Source organism: Aquarana catesbeiana, linkage group LG02 (assembly GCF_042186555.1).
Source record: "Aquarana catesbeiana isolate 2022-GZ linkage group LG02, ASM4218655v1, whole genome shotgun sequence".
NCBI lineage: Eukaryota > Metazoa > Chordata > Amphibia > Anura > Ranidae > Aquarana > Aquarana catesbeiana.
Genome location: NC_133325.1, coordinates 798,481,495 through 798,488,011, shown reverse-complemented (window position 1 = coordinate 798,488,011; position 6,517 = coordinate 798,481,495).

Below are 6,517 nucleotides of genomic sequence, written 5' to 3'. Positions count from 1 at the left end.
ACCTAAATCCCAAAGCTGATCCTAACCTTGATCCCAATGCTGACCCCTAATGTTTATCCTCAAGCTAACTCTATTCCTTGATCCCAATGCTGACCCTAACGTTGACTTTTATTGCTGACCATAACCTAGATCCCAACAGTAAAGCTTACTTTGATCCCAAAGCTGACCCTAACTTTGATATTAAAGCTGACCCTAACCTCATTTCCAAAGTTGATCCTAACCTTTATCCTAAAGCTAACCATAACCTTGATCCCAATGCTGATTCTAGAGTTAGCATTAGCATAAAGGTTAGGAGTCCACATTAGAATGAAGCTCGGGAGCATCATTGGATTTAAAGTTGGGATTTGCATTTGGGTCCGCTTCGGGATCAAGGTTAAAGTCAGGGTTGGGATAAAGGTTATGATCTGAATTAAGATTAGGATCAGCTTTGGGATTAAGGTTTTTGTTAACGTTAAGGTTTGGATCCCCCTGTTTCTCAATACCCATCATCTTCCCAACTAATGAGGACCCTTTTCTGGTGCAAGAACAGTTCCAGGATAGATAAAAGAACTTCTGTAACCCTCGGGAGTAATTTCAAAGACCATGTTGTTGCCAAAAAGTTAGGAGCATCATTGGAATTAGGGTTGGGGTTAGCGTTGGGGTCGGCTTCGGGATCAAGGTTAGGGTCAGCATTAGGTTTTGGATACTCCTGGTTCTCAACATCCATCATCTTCTCAGCTAATGAGGGCATTTTCCTGGTGCAAGAACATGTCCCAGGATGAGTAAATGAGCTTCTGTAACCCTCAGGCGTAATTTAAAGACCATGGTACCAAAATGTTAGAAGCGTCATTGGAATTAAGCTTATTATTTGCGATGGGGTCAGCTTCGGAGTCGAGGTTAAGGTCAGTATTGGGATAAAAGTTATGGTCCGTGTTAGAATTAAGATTAGGGTCAGCTTTGGGATCAAGGTTAAGGTCAGCATTAGGGTTTGGATCCCCCTGTTCCACACCATCAATTTTTTTTACCCAGTGAGGGCCCTTTTCTGGTGCAAGAACAGGTCCCAGATGGGTAGAAGAGCTTCTGTAACCCTCAGGAGTAATTTAAAGACCATGGTACCAAAAAGTTAGGAGCATCTTTGGAATTAAGGTTAGGGTTAAAAAGGAAGAAAAACTGCGCTAAAAAGCAAAAACAAAAAATAAAAAAATAAAAATGGAAGAACCAGTACAAAAAGCAGCAATTAAATGTGGGATAGAACACAAAACATGATAGGAAGGAGAAAAAATTGCGCTAATTAAGTCCGTATAGCAAATTGCAGGGCATAAGATAGTTCCAATGATTGCACAAGTGGTTGAATAGATTCAATAAAGGGACACCCCAGTGATTAATCCACAGACAAGTGCACAGCCACCTCACAGAGAACATGCTTGCCAGATAGAAAGCCAAATGGACAGGTGGCTACAACCCAGCCCAGGCCTTTACTTTGCAGATGATCACCGGGATGCTGTATGTATGCCGATAATGGCTCACAGGCTGATAACCATAAGCTCCGTAGCTCCGTAAACAATATGTCAAAAATGGACCCAAAGAGAAATAAAATGGACCGTAGCGTGATACTGTGTTCAATAAGGGACACCCCAGTGATTGATCCACAGACAAGTGCACCGCCACCTCACAGAGAAAGAAAAGTAAAAGAAAAACCTTTATTATTATAATGGTGGTAGATATTACAACCAATACCTCCATAGTAAATTGTAATAGTGAACACCATGTAACAATGGATGTTCATCAACATGGACAATTATTTTAATTAATTAATTTAGCAGTGCCAAAAAAAGAGATAAATTGAATGTTTATATAAGAAACATCCGTAGTGTGTATATATAGAACAAATTTGTGAATAAAAAAAAAAATAATAATATATATATAATATTATTATAAAAATTGTATATACGTGAAATCAATTCTAAAAATTACTGTGTGTATATAGTAAGTGAGCTTATGGTTATCAGCCTGTGAGTCATTATCGGCATGCATACAGCATCCCGGTGATCTCCTGCAAAGTAAAGGCCTGGGCTGGGTTAAAGCCACCTGTCCATTTGGTTTGCTATCTGGTAAGCATGTAATCTGTGAGGTGCCGGTGCACTTGTCTGTGGATTAATCACCGGGGTGTCCCTTTTATCGAATCTATTCAACCACTTGTGCAATCATTGGAACTATCTTATGCCCTGCAATTTGATATACGGACTTCATTAGCGCAATTTTTTTTTTTTTCTCCTTCCTATAAGGTTAGGGTTCATACTGGGGTCAGCTTCGGACTCAAGGTTAAGGTCAGTGTTGGAATAAAAGTTGTGGTCTGCGTTAGAATTCGGCTTAGGGTCAGCTTTGGGATCAAGGTTAGGGTCAGCGTTAAGGTTTGGATCCCCGTTTCTCAATATCCATAAACTTCCTGGCTAATGAGGGCTCTTTTCTGGTGCAAGAACAGGTCCATGATGAGTAAAAGAGCTGTAACACTCAGGAGTATTTTAAAGACCATTGTACCAATAGATTAGGAGCATCATTGGAATTAAGGTTAGGGTTAGCATTTGGGTCAGCTTTGGGATTAAGGTTAGGGTCAGCATTAGGGCTGGGAAGATGATGGGTATTAAGAAACGGGGATCCAAACCTTGATCCCGAAGCTGACTCAAACGCTAACCCTAACCTTAATTCCCATTTTATGTTCCTAATTTTTTGGTACCATGGTCTTTAAATTACTCCTGAGTGGTACAGAAGCTCTTTTCTTGCACCAGAAAAGGGCCCTCGATAGTCAGGTAGTAGATGGATATTGAAATAGGAGTATCCAAACCTTAACGCTGACCCTAACCTTGATCCCTAAGCTTAATTCTAACGCAGACCATAACTTTTATTCCAACACTGACCTTTTTAATCTTAACTCCGAAGCTGACCCCAGTGTAAACCCTGACCTTTAAATCCAGAGAGACTCCTAACCTTTTGGTACCATGGTCTTTAAAATGCTCCTGAGGGTTACAGAAGCTATTTTACCCATCATGGACCTGTTCTTTAACCAGAAAAGGGTTATCATTAGTTGGGAAGATGATGGGTATTAAGAAACAGGGGGATCCAAACTAATGAGAATTTAAAGACCATGGTACCAAAAAATTAGGAACATCATTGGCATTAAGGTTAGGGTTAGTTTTGGGGTCAGCTTCGGGATCAAGGTTAGGGTCAGCGTTAGGGTTTGGATTCCCATGTTTCTCAATATCCATCATCTTCCTAGCTAATGAGGGTCCTTTTCTTGTGCAAGAATAGGTCCATGATGGGTAAAAGAGCTTCTGTAACCATCAGGAGTAATTTAAAGACCATGATACCAAAAGGTTAGGAGCATCTTTGGAATTAATGTTAGGATTTGTGTTGGGGTCAGCTTCAGGATCAAGGTTAGGGTCAGCATTGGGGTCAGCTTCGGAGTCAAGGTTAGGGTCAGTGTTGGGATAAAGGAGGTTATGGTCAGCGTTGGCATTAAGATTAGGGTCAGTGTTAGGGTTTGGTTCCCCCCTGTTTCTCAACACCCATCATCTTCCCAATAAGGGCCTTTTTCTGGTGCAAGAACGGGTCCAGGATGGGTAAAAAAAAAAAACCTCTTTATCCCTTTTAGGAGTAATTTTAAAGACCATGGTACCACCTTCATTCTACCTGCCCCTTTAACTACAATGCATTTCAATAAAACAAAAACTCCCAAATTCGCTCATCTTTAGGGTTGAGTCTATCTGATAGACAGATACCTGAATTTTGCACCCAAGTGTTCCTGCTGCGGCATGCCTCCATGCCGCAGCAGGAACACCTGAATGTGCTCGTTGTTGGAGACATGAGGCAGACACGGTGGACAGTTGGGCCATAGCTGGTGGGAGAAGGGACAACATTTCCAATGTTCAAGACAAAATCACTCCTTGCAAATTAATAATATTTTGCATTTGGATTCACAATCTGTTGTGTAGTCCAAAAAGAGGATACAGTGACGTCATGCAAGAATTGGCCCCAGCCTTGAAATAACGTAATGAAATGGAGCTCTGGGTAGGAATTTACAGAACAATTTAGGGTTAGAAAATTTACCTCAACGTGAGTCTTCTCGGGTGACACTATGGAAAAAAAAAAAAAAAAGGTCTGCTTTGCAGCACAGAGGTCCTTGGTTCCTTGGTTCAGGACATTGCATGGAGTTTGCATGTTCATCCCTCTGGTTGGGTTCCCTCGCACACTCCAAAGACATGCTGGCAGGTTCTTGGCTAAATTTAACACTGATATATGTGTGTGTATGCATGTGAAAAAGGGACCCTAGATTGTAAGCTCCTTGAGGGCGGGGACAGATGTGACTGTTCATGCCCGGGAGGAGCGCAGATCCCAGAAAGGGCATTAAAAGGACCTTGAGAAGGGTTATAGTCCTCTCCCCGGAGATCCACTTTAAAGTGCAGTCAGGTGATGGGCTGCATCCTTTTTTTATAGCGGCAGGTTTTAATTTCGCATTTCATACATCCCTCCGGTTCAAATCTCAGGAATTGTGATGTCACAGTCCGCAGGACCAATTCGTAGAAAACCGCTGCAATCCCCCCTCCCCTCCCCCCGTTTTCCGACTATGAATGTATGTACGCGTGTGTCGTTATCGCCCCCTGATGGCCTTTTTTTCTGTTATTTAATTTTGTTGCTGGTCGTGTCTCTCTGTGAAGTGAATGTGCCGGGAAATTTTTTATTTTAACGTGACTTGATCTATTGTGACAATCGATTGGTTGGGTGGAGGGTGGGGGCAGATAGGTCTCCCGGAAGAGCTGGTGCAGCGGGACAAGAGTAGAGACCGAATCTGGGAGGGCAAGAGGTTAACTACCGATGAGAAATGTGAAATTTGTGATTGTTTACTGGAATAAACATGATTTACACATTTTATACAATGTTTCTGTGTGATTCATGCTGTGGCCACGTGAAGGTTTCAGAATTTCTGCATTTCCTGGGATTGGGGGGGGGGTGAGTCAGCTGGTACGGCTCACATGGCACACAATGATGTAAGGGGGGGGGGGGGGGGGGAATTACAGTGTTAAATTATTCACATTTATCTATGAAGGATAATGACATAAAAACATGGATATTTATAGGGACACGTCTGTTTTCGTGGTTTTCATGCCGGAAAAAGGTCAGGCCATTAAATGCGTTGGAAAAATCACTTTTATCTGGTAATGATGTGACTGTGGAAGTGTTTTACACCTAGGGGGTTATTTATTAAGCAGAAGATCTGACATTCACTGTAGGTCAACCTTCCAGGGGAATGTGTTTTTAAGTGACAGTGACTGCTGTATGTATGTATATAGGTGTGTACATACATACATACATACATACATACATGATGGAAAGTATTCAGACCCCCTTAAATTTTTCACTCTGTTATATTGCAGCCATTTGCTAAAATCATTTTCAGTTCATTTTTTTTCCTCATTATTGTACACACAGCACCCCATATTGTACACACAGCACCCCATATTGTACACACAGCACCCCATATTGTACACACAGCACCTCATATTGTATACACAGCACCCCATATTGTACACACAGCACCCCATACTGACAGAAAAACACAGAATTGTTGACATTTTTGCAGATTTATTAAAAAAGAAAAACTGAAATATCACATGGTCCTAAGTATTCAGACCCTTTTGATTTAGTATTTAGTAGACGCCCCCTTTTGATCTAATACAGCCATGAGTCTTTTTGGGAAAGATGGAACAAGTTTTTCACACCTGGATTTGGGGATCCTCTGCCATTCCTCCTTGCAGATCCTCTCCAGTTCTGTTAGGTTGGATGGTAAACGTTGGTGGACGGCCATTTTTAGGTCTCTCCAGAGATGCTCAATTGAGTTTAAGTCAGGGCTCTGGCTGGGCCATTCAAGAACAGTCACGGAGTTGTTGTGAAGCCACTCCTTCGTTATTTTAGCTGTGTGCTTAGGATCATTGTCTTGTTGGAAGGTAAACCTTCAGCCCAGTCTGAGGTCCTGAGCAGTCTGGAGAAGGTTTTCATCCAGGATATCCCTGTACTTGGCTGCATTCATCTTTCCCTCGATTGCAACCAGTTGTCCTGTCCCTGCAACTGAAAAACACCCCCCACAGTATGATGCTGCCACCACCATGCTTCACTGCTGGGACTGTATTGGACAGGTAATGAGCAGTGCCTGGTTTTCTCCACACATACCGCTTAGAATTAAGGCCAAAAAGTTGTATCTTGGTCTCATCAGACCAGAGAATCTTCTTTCTCACCATCTTGGAGTCCTTCAGGTGTTTTTTTTAGCAAACTCCATGCGGCTTTCATGTGCCTTGCACTGAGGAGAGGCTTCCGTCGGGCCACTCTGCCATAAAGCCCCGACTGGTGGAGGGCTGCAGTGATGGTTGACTTTCTACAACTTTCTCCCATCTCCCGACTGCATCTCTGGAGCTCAGCCACAGTGATCTTTGGGTTCTTCTTTACCTCTCTCACCAAGGCTCTTCTCCCCCGATAGCTCAGTTTGGCC